The following is an 18731-nucleotide window of genomic DNA, read 5'->3' as shown; positions in this document are numbered from 1 at the left end:
ATTTAATTCCCTCTAAATCTCTCGTTACCCACCGCTGTACTGTTGTTGCTGGGCAAGATATTTAGTGTCCGTCAAAGCACATTTTTTGTTCTGGGTTGAAGTACAATTCCCAATTTAGCAATTTCATAATTTAGTGGTTTCTGCTATATCAGAGCTATTTGAAATCTATCCCTAAAAGGGTATATAATATTGAAGGTGCACATAGGGTCATTCAGAATAACTTCACACACACCCGCTACTGTGTATTTCCAAGTCTAATTCTGTCACTAAACCCATACCTGTCACCCAGCGCCTAAATACTAGGCCTCAAATTTAAATCCCTCTAAATCTCTCGTTACCGTTGTCCTGTTGTAGCTGGGAAAGTTATTTAGTGCCCGTCAAAGCACATTTTTTGTTCTGGGTTGAAGTACAATTCCCAATTTAGCAATTTCATAATTTAGTGGTTCCTGCTATATCAGAGCTATTTGAAATCTATCCCAAAAAGGGTATATAATATTGAAGGTGCACATAGGGTCATTCAGAATAACTTCACACACACGCTTCTGTGCATTTCCAAGTCTAATTCTGTCACTAAATCCATACCGGTGACCCAGCGCCTAAATACTAGGCCTCAAATTTAATTCCCTCTAAATCTCTCGTTACCCACCGCTGTACTGTTGTTGCTGGGCAAGATATTTAGTGTCCGTCAAAGCACATTTTTTGTTCTGGGTTGAAGTACAATTCCCAATTTAGCAATTTCATAATTTAGTGGTTTCTGCTATATCAGAGCTATTTGAAATCTATCCCTAAAAGGGTATATAATATTGAAGGTGCACATAGGGTCATTCAGAATAACTTCACACACACCCGCTACTGTGTATTTCCAAGTCTAATTCTGTCACTAAATCCATACCGGTGACCCAGCGCCTAAATACTAGGCCTCAAATTTAATTCCCTCTAAATCTCTCGTTACCCACCGGTGTACTGTTGTTGCTGGGCAAGATATTTAGTGTCCGTCAAAGCACATTTTTTGTTCTGGGTTGAAGTACAATTCCCAATTTAGCAATTTCATAATTTAGTGGTTTCTGCTATATCAGAGCTATTTGAAATCTATCCCTAAAAGGGTATATAATATTGAAGGTGCACATAGGGTCATTCAGAATAACTTCACACACACCCGCTACTGTGTATTTCCAAGTCTAATTCTGTCACTAAACCCATACCTGTCACCCAGCGCCTAAATACTAGGCCTCAAATTTAAATCCCTCTAAATCTCTCGTTACCGTTGTCCTGTTGTAGCTGGGAAAGTTATTTAGTGCCCGTCAAAGCACATTTTTTGTTCTGGGTTGAAGTACAATTCCCAATTTAGCAATTTCATAATTTAGTGGTTCCTGCTATATCAGAGCTATTTGAAATCTATCCCAAAAAGGGTATATAATATTGAAGGTGCACATAGGGTCATTCAGAATAACTTCACACACACGCTTCTGTGCATTTCCAAGTCTAATTCTGTCACTAAATCCATACCGGTGACCCAGCGCCTAAATACTAGGCCTCAAATTTAATTCCCTCTAAATCTCTCGTTACCCACCGCTGTACTGTTGTTGCTGGGCAAGATATTTAGTGTCCGTCAAAGCACATTTTTTGTTCTGGGTTGAAGTACAATTCCCAATTTAGCAATTTCATAATTTAGTGGTTTCTGCTATATCAGAGCTATTTGAAATCTATCCCTAAAAGGGTATATAATATTGAAGGTGCACATAGGGTCATTCAGAATAACTTCACACACACCCGCTACTGTGTATTTCCAAGTCTAATTCTGTCACTAAATCCATACCGGTGACCCAGCGCCTAAATACTAGGCCTCAAATTTAATTCCCTCTAAATCTCTCGTTACCCACCGGTGTACTGTTGTTGCTGGGCAAGATATTTAGTGTCCGTCAAAGCACATTTTTTGTTCTGGGTTGAAGTACAATTCCCAATTTAGCAATTTCATAATTTAGTGGTTTCTGCTATATCAGAGCTATTTGAAATCTATCCCTAAAAGGGTATATAATATTGAAGGTGCACATAGGGTCATTCAGAATAACTTCACACACACCCGCTACTGTGTATTTCCAAGTCTAATTCTGTCACTAAACCCATACCTGTCACCCAGCGCCTAAATACTAGGCCTCAAATTTAAATCCCTCTAAATCTCTCGTTACCGTTGTCCTGTTGTAGCTGGGAAAGTTATTTAGTGCCCGTCAAAGCACATTTTTTGTTCTGGGTTGAAGTACAATTCCCAATTTAGCAATTTCATAATTTAGTGGTTCCTGCTATATCAGAGCTATTTGAAATCTATCCCAAAAAGGGTATATAATATTGAAGGTGCACATAGGGTCATTCAGAATAACTTCACACACACGCTTCTGTGCATTTCCAAGTCTAATTCTGTCACTAAATCCATACCGGTGACCCAGCGCCTAAATACTAGGCCTCAAATTTAATTCCCTCTAAATCTCTCGTTACCCACCGCTGTACTGTTGTTGCTGGGCAAGATATTTAGTGTCCGTCAAAGCACATTTTTTGTTCTGGGTTGAAGTACAATTCCCAATTTAGCAATTTCATAATTTAGTGGTTTCTGCTATATCAGAGCTATTTGAAATCTATCCCTAAAAGGGTATATAATATTGAAGGTGCACATAGGGTCATTCAGAATAACTTCACACACACCCGCTACTGTGTATTTCCAAGTCTAATTCTGTCACTAAATCCATACCGGTGACCCAGCGCCTAAATACTAGGCCTCAAATTTAATTCCCTCTAAATCTCTCGTTACCCACCGGTGTACTGTTGTTGCTGGGCAAGATATTTAGTGTCCGTCAAAGCACATTTTTTGTTCTGGGTTGAAGTACAATTCCCAATTTAGCAATTTCATAATTTAGTGGTTTCTGCTATATCAGAGCTATTTGAAATCTATCCCTAAAAGGGTATATAATATTGAAGGTGCACATAGGGTCATTCAGAATAACTTCACACACACGCTTCTGTGCATTTCCAAGTCTAATTCTGTCACTAAATCCATACCGGTGACCCAGCGCCTAAATACTAGGCCTCAAATTTAAATCCCTCTAAATCTCTCGTTACCCACCGCTGTACTGTTGTTGCTGGGCAAGATATTTAGTGTCCGTCAAAGCACATTTTTTGTTCTGGGTTGAAGTACAATTCCCAATTTAGCAATTTCATAATTTAGTGGTTTCTGCTATATCAGAGCTATTTGAAATCTATCCCTAAAAGGGTATATAATATTGAAGGTGCACATAGGGTCATTCAGAATAACTTCACACACACGCTTCTGTGCATTTCCAAGTCTAATTCTGTCACTAAATCCATACCGGTGACCCAGCGCCTAAATACTAGGCCTCAAATTTAAATCCCTCTAAATCTCTCGTTACCCACCGCTGTACTGTTGTTGCTGGGCAAGATATTTAGTGTCCGTCAAAGCACATTTTTTGTTCTGGGTTGAAGTACAATTCCCAATTTAGCAATTTCATAATTTAGTGGTTTCTGCTATATCAGAGCTATTTGAAATCTATCCCTAAAAGGGTATATAATATTGAAGGTGCACATAGGGTCATTCAGAATAACTTCACACACACGCTTCTGTGCATTTCCAAGTCTAATTCTGTCACTAAATCCATACCGGTCACCCAGCGCCTAAATACTAGGCCTCAAATTTATATCCCGCTGAACTTGAATACAATACATTGGGCCAAATAATATATTTGTTGTTGTGGTGAACCATAACAATGAGAAAAACATCTAGTAAGGGACGCGGACGTGGACATGGTCGTGGTGGTGTTAGTGGACCCTCTGGTGCTGGGAGAGGACGTGGCCGTTCTGCCACATCCACACGTCCTAGTGTACCAACTACCTCAGGTCCCAGTAGCCGCCAGAATTTACAGCGATATATGGTGGGGCCCAATGCCGTTCTAAGGATGGTAAGGCCTGAGCAGGTACAGGCATTAGTCAATTGGGTGGCCGACAGTGGATCCAGCACGTTCACATTATCTCCCACCCAGTCTTCTGCAGAAAGCGCACAGATGGCGCCTGAAAACCAACCCCATCAGTCTGTCACATCACCCCCATGCATACCAGGGAAACTGTCTCAGCCTCAAGTTATGCAGCAGTCTCTTATGCTGTTTGAAGACTCCGCTGGCAGGGTTTCCCAAGGGCATCCACCTAGCCCTTCCCCAGCGGTGGAAGACATAGAATGCACTGACGCACAACCACTTATGTTTCCTGATGATGAGGACATGGGAATACCACCTCAGCACGTCTCTGATGATGACGAAACACAGGTGCCAACTGCTGCGTCTTTCTGCAGTGTGCAGACTGAACAGGAGGTCAGGGATCAAGACTGGGTGGAAGACGATGCAGGGGACGATGAGGTCCTAGACCCCACATGGAATGAAGGTCGTGCCACTGACTTTCACAGTTCGGAGGAAGAGGCAGTGGTGAGACCGAGCCAACAGCGTAGCAAAAGAGGGAGCAGTGGGCAAAAGCAGAACACCCGCCGCCAAGAGACTCCGCCTGCTACTGACCGCCGCCATCTGGGACCGAGCACCCCAAAGGCAGCTTCAAGGAGTTCCCTGGCATGGCACTTCTTCAAACAATGTGCTGACGACAAGACCCGAGTGGTTTGCACGCTGTGCCATCAGAGCCTGAAGCGAGGCATTAACGTTCTGAACCTGAGCACAACCTGCATGACCAGGCACCTGCATGCAAAGCATGAACTGCAGTGGAGTAAACACCTTAAAACCAAGGAAGTCACTCAGGCTCCCCCTGCTACCTCTTCTGCTGCTGCCGCCTCGGCCTATTCTGCTGCTGCCGCCTCGGCCTCTTCCTCCGCCTCTGGAGGAACGTTGGCACCTGCCGCCCAGCAAACAGGGGATGTACCACCAACACCACCACCACCACCTCCGTCACCAAGCGTCTCAACCATGTCACACGCCAGCGTTCAGCTCTCCATCTCACAAACATTTGATAGAAAGCGTAAATTCCCACCTAGCCACCCTCGATCCCTGGCCCTGAATGCCAGCATTTCTAAACTACTGGCCTATGAAATGCTGTCATTTAGGCTGGTGGACACAGACAGCTTCAAACAGCTCATGTCGCTTGCTGTCCCACAGTATGTTGTTCCCAGCCGGCACTACTTCTCCAAGAGAGCCGTGCCTTCCCTGCACAACCAAGTATCCGATAAAATCAAGTGTGCACTGCGCAACGCCATCTGTAGCAAGGTCCACCTAACCACAGATACGTGGACCAGTAAGCACGGCCAGGGACGCTATATCTCCCTAACTGCACACTGGGTAAATGTAGTGGCAGCTGGGCCCCAGGCGGAGAGCTGTTTGGCGCACGTCCTTCCGCCGCCAAGGATCGCAGGGCAACATTCTTTGCCTCCTGTTGCCACCTCCTCCTTCTCGGCTTCCTCCTCCTCTTCTTCCACCTGCTCATCCAGTCAGCCACACACCTTCACCACCAACTTCAGCACAGCCCGGGGTAAACGTCAGCAGGCCATTCTGAAACTCATATGTTTGGGGGACAGGCCCCACACCGCACAGGAGTTGTGGCGGGGTATAGAACAACAGACCGACGAGTGGTTGCTGCCGGTGAGCCTCAAGCCCGGCCTGGTGGTGTGTGATAATGGGCGAAATCTCGTTGCAGCTCTGGGACTAGCCAGTTTGACGCACATCCCTTGCTTGGCGCATGTGCTGAATTTGGTGGTGCAGAAGTTCATTCACAACTACCCCGACATGTCAGAGCTGCTGCATAAAGTGCGGGCCGTCTGTTCGCGCTTCCGGCGTTCACATCCTGCCGCTGCTCGCCTGTCTGCGCTACAGCGTAACTTCGGCCTTCCCGCTCACCGCCTCATATGCGACGTGCCCACCAGGTGGAACTCCACCTTGCACATGCTGGACAGACTGTGCGAGCAGCAGCAGGCCATAGTGGAGTTTCAGCTGCAGCACGCACGGGTCAGTCGCACTACAGAACAGCACCACTTCACCACCAATGACTGGGCCTCCATGCGAGACCTGTGTGCCCTGTTGCGCTGTTTCGAGTACTCCACCAACATGGCCAGTGGCGATGACACCGTTATCAGCGTTACAATACCACTTCTATGTCTCCTTGAGAAAACACTTAGGGCGATGATGGAACAGGAGGTGGCCCAGGAGGAGGAGGAGGAGGATGAGGAAGAGGGGTCATTTTTAGCACTTTCAGGCCAGTCTCTTCGAAGTGACTCAGAGGGAGGTTTTTTGCAACAGCAGAGGCCAGGTACAAATGTGGCCAGCCAGGGCCCACTACTGGAGGACGAGGAGGACGAGGATGAGGAGGAGGTGGAGGAGGATGAGGATGAAGCATGGTCACAGCGGGGTGGCACCCAACGCAGCTCGGGTCCATCACTGGTGCGTGGCTGGGGGGAAAGGCAGGACGATGACGATACGCCTCCCACAGAGGACAGCTTGTCCTTACCCCTGGGCAGCCTGGCACACATGAGCGACTACATGCTGCAGTGCCTGCGCAACGACAGCAGAGTTGCCCACATTTTAACCTGTGCGGACTACTGGGTTGCCACCCTGCTGGATCCACGCTACAAAGACAATGTGCCCACCTTACTTCCTGCACTGGAGCGTGATAGGAAGATGCGCGAGTACAAGCGCACGTTGGTAGACGCGCTACTGAGAGCATTCCCAAATGTCACAGGGGAACAAGTGGAAGCCCAAGGCCAAGGCAGAGGAGGAGCAAGAGGTCGCCAAGGCAGCTGTGTCACGGCCAGCTCCTCTGAGGGCAGGGTTAGCATGGCAGAGATGTGGAAAACTTTTGTCAACACGCCACAGCTAACTGCACCACCACCTGATACGCAACGTGTTAGCAGGAGGCAACATTTCACTAACATGGTGGAACAGTACGTGTGCACACCCCTCCACGTACTGACTGATGGTTCGGCCCCATTCAACTTCTGGGTCTCTAAATTGTCCACGTGGCCAGAGCTAGCCTTTTATGCCTTGGAGGTGCTGGCCTGCCCGGCAGCCAGCGTTTTGTCTGAACGTGTATTCAGCACGGCAGGGGGCGTCATTACAGACAAACGCAGCCGCCTGTCTACAGCCAATGTGGACAAGCTGACGTTCATAAAAATGAACCAGGCATGGATCCCACAGGACCTGTCCGTCCCTTGTCCAGATTAGACATTAACTACCTCCCCATAACCATATATTATTGGACTCCAGGGCACTTCCTCATTCAATCCTATTTTTATTTTCATTTTACCATTATATTGCGATGCTACCCAAAGTTGAATGAACCTCTCCTCTGCCTGTGTGCTAGGCCTAAATATATGCCAATGGACTGTTGCAGTGGTGGCTGACATGAAGCCTGATTCTCTGCTATGACATGCAGACTAATTCTCTGCTGACATGAAGCCAGATTGTCTGTTACGGGACCTCTCTCCTCTGCCTGGGTGCTGGGCCTAAATTTATGACCATGGACTGTTGCAGTGGTGGCTGACGTGAAGCCTGATTCTCTGCTATGACATGCAGACTGATTCTCTGCTGACATGAAGCCAGATCGTCTGTTACGGGACCTCTCTGCTCTGCCTGTGTGCTAGGCCTAAATATATGCCAATGGACTGTTGCAGTGGTGGGTGACGTGAAGCCTCATTCTCTGCTATGACATGCAGACTGATTCTCTGCTGACATGAAGCCAGATTGTCTGTTACGGGACCTCTCTGCTCTGCCTGTGTGCTAGGCCTAAATATATGCCAATGGACTGTTGCAGTGGTGGGTGACGTGAAGCCTCATTCTCTGCTATGACATGCAGACTGATTCTCTGCTGTCATGAAGCCAGATTGTCTGTTACGGGACCTCTCTGCTCTGCCTGTGTGCTAGGCCTAAATATATGCCAATGGACTGTTGCAGTGGTGGGTGACGTGAAGCCTCATTCTCTGCTATGACATGCAGACTGATTCTCTGCTGACATGAAGCCAGATTGTCTGTTACGGGACCTCTCTGCTCTGCCTGTGTGCTAGGCCTAAATATATGCCAATGGACTGTTGCAGTGGTGGGTGACGTGAAGCCTCATTCTCTGCTATGACATGCAGACTGATTCTCTGCTGTCATGAAGCCAGATTGTCTGTTACGGGACCTCTCTGCTCTGCCTGTGTGCTAGGCCTAAATATATGCCAATGGACTGTTGCAGTGGTGGGTGACGTGAAGCCTCATTCTCTGCTATGACATGCAGACTGATTCTCTGCTGACATGAAGCCAGATTGTCTGTTACGGGACCTCTCTGCTCTGCCTGTGTGCTAGGCCTAAATATATGCCAATGGACTGTTGCAGTGGTGGGTGACGTGAAGCCTCATTCTCTGCTATGACATGCAGACTGATTCTCTGCTGACATGAAGCCAGATCCTCTGTTACGGGAGCTCTCTCCTCTGCCTGGGTGCTGGGCCTAAATTTATGACAATTGACTGTTGCAGTGGTGGGTGACGTGAAGCCTGATTCTCTGCTATGATATGAAGACTGATTCTCTGCTGACATGAAGCCAGATTGTCTGTTACGGGACCTTTCTCCTCTGCCTGGGTTCTGGGCCTAAATTTATGAAAATTGACTCTTACAGTGGTGGGTGACGTGAAGCCTGATTCTAGGCTATGATATGAAGACTGATTCTCTGCTGACATGAAGCCAGATTGTCTGTTACGGGACCTTTCTCCTCTGCCTGGGTTCTGGGCCTAAATTTATGAAAATTGACTCTTACAGTGGTGGGTGACGTGAAGCCTGATTCTCTGCTATGATATGAAGACTGATTCTCTGCTGACATGAAGCCAGATTCTCTGTTACGGGACCTCTCTCCTCTGCCTGGGTGCTGGGCCTAAATTTATGACAATGGACTGTTGCAGTGGTGGGTGACGTGAAGCCTCATTCTCTGCTATGACATGCAGACTGATTCTCTGCTGACATGAAGCCAGATTGTCTGTTACGGGACCTCTCTGCTCTGCCTGTGTGCTAGGCCTAAATATATGCCAATGGACTGTTGCAGTGGTGGGTGACGTGAAGCCTCATTCTCTGCTATGACATGCAGACTGATTCTCTGCTGACATGAAGCCAGATTCTCTGTTACGGGACCTCTCTCCTCTGCCTGTGTGTGTGCTGGGCCTAAATATATGCCAATGGACTGTTGCAGTGGTGGCTGACGTGAAGCCTCATTCTCTGCTATGACATGCAGACTAATTCTCTGCTGACATGAAGACAGATTCTCTGTTACGGGACCTCCCTCCTCTGCCTGGGTGCTGGGCCTAAATATATGCCAATGGACTGTTGCAGTGGTGGCTGACGTGAAGCCTCATTCTCTGCTATGACATGCAGACTGATTCTCTGCTGACATGAAGCCAGATTCTCTGTTACGGGACCTCTCTCCTCTGCCTGTGTGTGTGCTGGGCCTAAATATATGCCAATGGACTGTTGCAGTGGTGGCTGACGTGAAGCCTCATTCTCTGCTATGACATGCAGACTGATTCTCTGCTGACATGAAGCCAGATTCTCTGTTACGGGACCTCTCTCCTCTGCCTGTGTGTGTGCTGGGCCTAAATATATGCCAATGGACTGTTGCAGTGGTGGCTGACGTGAAGCCTCATTCTCTGCTATGACATGCAGACTAATTCTCTGCTGACATGAAGACAGATTCTCTGTTACGGGACCTCCCTCCTCTGCCTGGGTGCTGGGCCTAAATATATGCCAATGGACTGTTGCAGTGGTGGCTGACGTGAAGCCTCATTCTCTGCTATGACATGCAGACTAATTCTCTGCTGACATGAAGACAGATTCTCTGTTACGGGACCTCTCTCCTCTGCCTGGGTGCCGGGGCCTAAATATCTGAGAATGGACTGTTCCAGTGGTGGGTGACGGGAAGCCAGATTCTCTGCTATGGAACCTCTCTCCAATTGATTTTGGTTAATTTTTATTTATTTAATTTTTATTTTAATTCATTTCCCTATCCACATTTGTTTGCAGGGGATTTACCTACATGTTGCTGCCTTTTGCAGCCCTCTAGCTCTTTCCTGGGCTGTTTTACAGCCTTTTTAGTGCCGAAAAGTTCGGGTCCCCATTGACTTCAATGGGGTTCGGGTTCGGGACGAAGTTCGGATCGGGTTCGGATCCCGAACCCGAACATTTCCGGGATGTTCGGCCGAACTTCTCGAACCCGAACATCCAGGTGTTCGCTCAACTCTAGTGTTGATGTTATTTAATTTTAGAATTAATCTAAGTCTTTAATAAAACTAATCTACTATTCCTGCTGCTACCACATCCTCAGTTAGACTATTCCCTGTATTCAGATTTCTTACTTAAGTGGTAAAAAAAATCTGAATAACTCCCTGGATCAACAACCCATCTCTTTTTTTTTTTTTTTTTTAAACAAACTTTATTAGAGTTCCAACAATAATAATTATATAAAACATATCATTATTAAAAAAAAAAATTTGGCCCACCTTAATTACCCCCCTAAAACCTCCCCCCCGCGATGCGTCTCACTTCCCCACCACCCCTTGGTCCAAGACCGAGGGGTCGTGGGGAAGGGTGGAAGAACGGAGGAAGCTCTAAGAGTTCCAGTCTCCCCAGATTCTAATCCATTTTTCTCAGTATTTCGCTGGTTATACAGAATATATTCATATCTCTTACTAATATTCACCAGATTTAACCATGTATTCATAGTGGGACTACTTCGTGAAAACCAAGCACGTGCTATCAAAAGTCTTGACAAAAACATTATCTTAAGTAAGCTTTTTTTTACATTGCTGACAGCTCACCTTAGCTAACTCACCCAAAATCCAGCACTCAGCGGTAAAGAGGATCCGCACATTCAATTTTCCCTCAATATATTTATGAATATCCTCCCAGTATTGTTTCAACTCTGCATAGGACTAGAACATATGCAAATAATCCCCTTCAGGAACATCACACCTAGGACAGTTGGAATCATTCCTAATACCACATCTATTAAGCCAAAGAGCTGTGACATAAAGTCTATATAAAATATTAAACTGTACCAAAACGTGATTAAAATTATGTGAAACCAAATTAAGAGTTACATTCTCCTGGTCATCCAGATGGATCATTGGATATTCATCGTGCTATAAGCAAATTTTTATAAAGTTGCGAAATCTTAATCTTCTGATCCAGGTTCCCTACCGACTCATTGAATTGTATTAAAGTGTGTATTTCAAGCCTAATTTTTTTCTTTATACTCAAAAGTGCTGATCTTAACTGTAAATACCGAAACCATGATAATTTATGTGACATTTCTCTTTGTGATAAATCTATAAATGAAACAATATCTCCATTACTTACTACCTGTGTCAAATATAAAATATTACTTAATATTCACTAAATCCCTGCACAGTGGGCTATCTTTCCATTTGCAGAGAAAACAAAACTGTACAGCTAAGAAATAGCCCCTGAAACATGGAAGATAAACTCCTCCCATTTCCAAGGGCTTATACCAAAGCTCTAATTTAAGTCTTACACGTTTCCTCCCCCAAAGTAAATCATTAATAATTCTTTTGATTAATTTAAAGAATCTATCCGCAACCCAAACTGGAGAATTCCTAAACACATAAAGTAACTGAGGGAGAATCACCATCTTAACTAAAGATATTCTATCAGCCTTTGATAAAGGTACCCAAAGCTACGTTGTTATTTTTGACCTTAGCTTATTTATCAATGGAATCAAGTTAAGCGGAATAAAATCTTCTACCCTAGGGGAAAGTGTAATACCCAGATACTCAAAGGACTCAGAGATTTTCAAGGTGTTCAAAGGACTCTTGTTAGGGAATGTAAATTTATCTAAGGGCATATCTAGTGGCATGAGTGTGATTTTATCCCAATTTACATCCAGGCCTGAGAATTCTCCAAAGGAGTTTATAGTTTGAATAATGTTTAACAAAGTAGGTGTTGTCTGTTGGACAAAAAATAAAATATCATCTGCATATAGGGAAATCCGATCTTCCGTTCCTAATACCCCAACACCTAGGATTCTTGAATCTTGTCTAACTCTGGCAGCCAGGGGTTCAATATAGATATTAAATAGAAGAGGAGAAAGAGGACATCCCTTGCGAGTGCCTCTAGTCATAGGGAAACTTCTTGTAACATAGCCATTTATAGTGAGTCTTGCAGTGGGTGATTTATAAAGTTTAACCATGTTAATAAACCTAGGCCCAAAGCCCATCCCATGAAGCACTCTCCATAGAAATCCCTATTTAACTCTATCAAAGGCCTTAGACGCATCTATAGACAAAATAGATCGTGAAGGCCCTCCAGGCGTCTGAATATTAGAAAAGATACGATGTAGATTATAATGAGTCCACTTATTAGGAATAAAACCATTTTGGTCTGAATGTATAATTGATGTCATAACGCTAGATAGCCTCATAGCTAACATTTTAGAATAAAGTTTAACATCTGTATTAAGGATAGAAATAGGTCTATAAGACCCCAACTCATTAGGGTCTTTACTCTTCTTTAATATTACTGTTATCACGGCCTCTGTCATTGTTTTAGGAAGGGCTCCCTCCTTTATTGAATCAGAGAGTGTTCTCCACAAATGTGGAAAAACAACCTCCCCATATTTACGATAAAACTCAAATGGGAGTCCATCCAATCCGGGGCAAGAGTTACCTGAACAGGCCTTCATTGCATCCTCTATCTCTTGGAGGCACAAATCCATCTCCAGACGTTCTTTTTGACTGTCTGTAAAAGGGGAAATTGAGTCCAAATATGAGTCTATCGTAGCCTCTGAGAGGACACTCTCGGATTCATATAGTTCGCAAAAATACTTTATAAATACTTATATTATTCCCTCCTGATCTTCCACCCTAGTACCATCGGGCATGCAGATACTACGAATCTCTTTGTTTGAATCCTGGCTAGCCAGCATCTTTCCAGGATGACCTGCCTCGGAGAAATATTTTTGTCCTCTAATGAGCAACCTCTGTTGGGACTTAGCCAGAAGAAAGTCAGAAAGAGCCTGACTTATACTTTGCATAACCTCCCTACCTTCCTCTGTTCCTAACTTAGCATATCTATCCATTCCAACCGAAGCTGCTTCCTCTAATTTTTTTCTCCTTCATGGCATAACGTTTACTCAAGTTTAACATTGCACTGATAAAAATCCCTCTCATAAATGCTTTAAAAGCATCCCATACATAGTGAGAATTAGCTGAGTCATAATTCTTATCCCAAAAGATAATAATCTCCTTTTCTATCTGATTATGATTATCAATTATTAATAGCCAATGGGGATTCAATCTAAATAGAGGTTTCACTCTAGAACCATTCCTAACCATAGAAAACTCTATTAAGTAGGGAACATGATAAGAAATGGATCTGGTCTCGTATTTCGTTCTTTTAATACAATTTACACAACCTTTATTTATCAAGGCCAGATAAATTCTAGACATCAAGCTTCCAGATTTACTGACACAGGAGAAAGCTATTTTTTCTTTGAACAGGTATTCCCAAATGTCCACGAGGCCCACCTCTTGGCAAAAATGAGCCAGGGGGACCACCTATTCCCTCCAACAGAGGTTCTATCTACCTCTGGATTCATCACACAGTTGAAATCCCCATTGACTATCACCAAACAATCAGGCCACTGATCCACAAAGGCCATCAGATGATTCAATACCTGCCTAGAAAACAGGGGGGGGGGATATAAATAAAAGCCAAAATACATAGCTTCCCATCAAGCCTACCATGAAGAAAAACATATCTCCCCTGTTTATCCATAGAGGATGCCAAACATAAAAAAATTAATCTATTTGTGAATCAGTACTGTAACTCCTCTAGAATAGCTAGTATATGTAGAGTTATAGACCTGTGCAGCCCACCTCCCCCGAAGTCGGGGATCATCTCCTGTGAGAAATGAGTTTCAACCAAACTAACTATAGCTGGCAGATGTCTCCGTATCAAATCTGATACAGCCTGTCTTTTTACCTTCTCCCCAAGGACCCGAACATTTTAAGTAAGTATTCTTATAGTCATTACTTAATCCTAAAGTGCCCAAGTACTACACTCCTCAAGCCTCACGCCGTTCCCCACCTCAATGGTAGACGCATAGCAGCCCATCCTCCCCTCTAAACCCTCCCAGGCTCGCCCTCCCCAACCCATATCCACCTTGATCTGTAATAAATAAATAAAAACAGACCTCTTAACTAGGATCATCCCTCCCCCACTCCTCCAGCCGGCTTCCATCAACCAAAAGCAACAAAAAAAGCAAGAAGCATCAAGGAGAAAAAAGAAAAAAAAACATATTTTAAACATTGCTATCTAACCATTCGGTGGCCATATCTGGAGTGTCAAAAAAAGTACTGTTTCATTAAATACAACCCTTAACTTGGCTGGATACAAAAAAGAGTACTTAATGTTTTTGCCCTGAAGATGTTTTTTTAACATCTATAAAAGTACGTCCCTTATCTTGAACTTCTTTTGAAAAATCAGGAAAAAAATAAAGTTTACACCCATTAGAAAAAATCGGAGGGGAATTCCGTGCACGACTCAGGATCATATCTCTATCACAAGAAGTCAGCATCTTGATTATTACAGTCCTTGGCGGACTCCCCGGAGATAGTTTGCCACCGGGGATTCGATGGGCCCTTTCAATTAGAAAAAATGCTGAAAAATTTTCCTTCCCAAAACTATCAAAAATTATAGATTGTATCGTTCCTGCTAGATTTTTTGCATCAGAGGTTTCTATTAAGCCAATGATTCGTACATTACATCTTCTTGGCCTATCCTCTAGGTCCACAGTTGTTTTTTTTTCCAGATAGTTGTAGTCCCTTTTTGCTGTACTGTTATCATCCTTTAATACTTTAACTTCCTGCTTCAAATTGTTCACTGTGTTTTCTAATTCCTTAATTCTGTCGCAAAACTTTATCATATCGTCCTTTATAATAAGTATGTCTGTCTGCACTGACCCCAGTTGAACAGCAATATCTTGACTTGCTTTCCCATTATTTTTAACAATCAATAAAATCTCCTCTAGCAGAGAGGAGTTTTCCACTTGTGTCTCCTCATCTCCAGTATGAGGATCCCCCTCAGGTGGCTCTTCCGATCTAGATTCAGGAGTGTTTTTTCTTATATTTTATAATCGTAATATATAAGAAAACAAGAATATATAGCAATACAGTCAATATTAGAAAAAAAACGAATGTAGAGCAATTTAGCTATAGTGCTATAATCTTTTTTTTATAGTTGTAATTTTTTTCCAATCTGAACTTCAGATTAGACAAAGAAGATTATAGCACAAAATTAGCTAAATTGCTCTATATTTGTTTTTATCAAATATTCGCTATATTACTGTATATTCTTGTTTTAGAATATTACGAATATTCAAAAAATGTATATATTTGTTTTGTCGAATATTCGTAATATTCGAAAACAAGAATATATAGCAATATAGCGAATATTCGGAAAAAAACAAAAACAAATATAGAGCACTTTTTTTCAATAGTTGAAATTTTTTTCAAATCTGAGCTTCAGATGAGAGAAAAATGACAACTATTAGACAAAGAAGATTATAGCACTATATTAGCTAAATTGCTGTACATTCGTTTTTTTTTCAAATATTCGCTATATTGCTATATATTCTTGTTATAGAATATTACAAATATTCGAAAAAAATAATATATTCGATATAGTGCTATATATTAGTTTTTTAGAATATTTATAATTTTTCCCCTTTAAAGTCATGATTCCTCCCTGCTTCTTGCTTGTGGGCCAATGAGTCATTGGCCCACAAGCAAGAAGCAGGGAGGAATCATGTTTTTACTCGGCAATTTAAAAATTTGCGCTAAAAATTTGCATTCCGAAAATTTGCAATAAAAAAATCTTGAATATTCGAAATTATGAATATATATCACTATATTCTAAATCAGGCATCCTCAAACTGCGGCCCTCTAGCTGTTGCAAGACTACAACTCCCAGCATGCCTACAGGTATCAGCCTACAGCAAGGCATTGTGGGAGTTGTAGTTTTACAACAGCTGGAGGGCCACAGTTTGAGGATGCTTGTTCTAAATATTCGCAAATTTTCGAATGACCTATATTCGCGATAAAAAAATTGAAATTCAAAGATTGCAATGCAATTTAAAAAACGAACATGGAAATTATTCTAACAATGAGAACGTATATTTAAAAAAAAAAAAAACATGGTTCTGTTGAATACTTCTTTGCAGACACAGGGTTTTCTCTTAATACAGTGGGCAAACACATTGAACAAGATTAAAATATGTTTATATTTGGAGATTGTGGAGATTACATTCAGTAGAGTTTGTTTTTTGCTTTAGTTATCTACTAATGGGACATTTTTTGTTATCATAGACACAATTGGAGGCATTCACTATTATTCAAGTTATTTATGCATCTTTGGTCAGTTTCTTTTTGCAAATTAAAGAATTTTTACAGTCTTTAAAGTATTCCTTGTCTTTTTAGTGGGGAGAATATAGAATAGTACGAAAACATTTGGATTGATGAGTACTCTTAAGTATTATTGTATTACTTTGAATTCAATGGAGGAAGATTTATCATTTGCATAATTAGTTGTCAATTTTCTGCTGCTTATCTCATTTTTGGAGTGAGACTTGTAGCTTAGAAAGTCTGCTAAAATATACACCATAAACTAGGTTAAATTAAAGATAAAAGTTTTGAATATTTGGCATATGAATGACAGAGAGATACCTAATTACTAAGATGCATCTACCTTTAAAGGGAACCTGTCATCAACTCTATGTTGATCTCACTTAAAGCAGCATAAAATAGTGACAGATGCTCTGATTTCAGTGGTGTGTCACACATCAGCTAAAAGTAAATGGTTGCTGAGAACTAGCATCATAATCATTGCAGCTCAGGTCTTGAAAAGAGTAAAATCTACTTGAGAAGAGTCATGGTTATTCATAATCTCTTACTCTCCCCGGCCATCTGCTGATGGTTGGCAGTTCTCTTCTAGAGAGAAAGGGAGAAAACTAGGTAGAAGACTGTCAGTCATCAGCAAGTGGAAATGGAGAGCAGAAATTTATGAAAAACCATGACTCTTCTCAGGTGGCCAGGACTCTTCTCCAGGCCCCGTCTGCCATGATTGTGATGTTGGTTTTCGGCAACCACTTACTTTTAAATGACAGACCACTGACATCAACTCACCTGTCTCTACTTCATGGTGCTGTTGGTATGGGCAGAAAACAGATTTATCTCACTTCTGCATAGAGTATCAAGACTGGTCTTAGAAACACAAGTATTCATAAATACTATATATTATTATATATTAGTTAATTCTTAAATACTATATATTCTATTGATTTAATGTAAGACCAAATTGTGCAGAGTACTTCAGCTGAACACCTGATTATCTAAATTATTTTTTATAGAGCTTTTACAAAAAACACTGTTTTCTTCATTAAGAGAGTATGTTGTGCTTAAAAAAGCTTAAACAGCATAGTTCTGAACATACATTATAGCATTTTATAATTTATAGCCCCACAAAAAGTTTTGATAACTAGAACCAAAAGTAAATTTCCTTTTTATATATAGTCAAACTATTCATCTTGTGGAACTGTATATGAGATTCAACTTACAATATATAGTAGCATACTCTATGCACCAAACTATAACTTGGAAACGCCAGTTACTATAAGTTGGCATCCTTTATCCCATACAGATCGTAGAGGATGTTTGCTTAATATATGCTATATTATATTGCTTTGGACTTATATTTTGAGTTGGCTATTTACAGTGGTATGAGTTTTTCTACCCCCAGCGCTTGCCTGATTGGATATGAGACTGCTTGATATATCAAACAATATAAGAATAAGTGTGGTATATTAAGAATTTTTATCAAATTAATATCTTGTTCCAATATAAGATTCAGTTGTTTGTTAGAACAAGCAGAATCTCACCTTTGACTGCTTAGAAAAAATAGTGATAAGCTTATACCTCCCAAATGACTTTAGACGTAACAGTGTACTATATTATGTATAATGGTTTCTTCACACTCCTTATACATAAATGTTTTCCTGATAAACATTCATAGATATGCTCATAGAGGCCAAATGGGCCTTAGACACAATAGTCTGTTGTAAACCCATTGACTTTTATAAGAGAGTGTGTTCTAGACATGCTCTTTAACCTGTGTGAAGGTAACTGTACAGGGAGGGGTTGATTAGCTGTGACCATCTCTAGTGAATGTTGGATCTTGTTTTATCTTTAGAGGTTTTATCTATTTTTGTATTACTGCCTGTGATTATAATGAAGTAATAATATTGAGATGAAAATAGATCTTTACAGAACAAGATGTTTCAATGCATAATATAAGCATAAAAACTAGATTTAAATGATAGGTCATTTTCTGATTATACATTCATTTTAAGCTTAAGGAACCGAGAGGAAGATTTTCAGATTATTACAATAACCTTAAGTATAGTAATATATATATATATATATATATATATATATATATATATTATAAAGCAGATACAGTAACTAAAGATACTGCTTTATAAGTACCGCACTCTGACCGATTGCGCCACTGGAGCAGGTCAGTGTGCGGTACTTATAAAACAGTAACTAAAAAGTAGATGACTGAGGCAGTTCATAGTCTTCTCTATGAAAACAACTTATTCCTCACTGTTTTTGCAGTAAAGGTTTACTACATATTTCATAGATTATTAGC

This window comes from Bufo gargarizans, chromosome 2 (assembly GCF_014858855.1).
Source record: "Bufo gargarizans isolate SCDJY-AF-19 chromosome 2, ASM1485885v1, whole genome shotgun sequence".
In the NCBI taxonomy this organism is placed as follows: domain Eukaryota; kingdom Metazoa; phylum Chordata; class Amphibia; order Anura; family Bufonidae; genus Bufo; species Bufo gargarizans.
The sequence above is the reverse complement of the archived record's forward strand: the minus strand, read 5'-3'. Positions refer to the sequence as shown.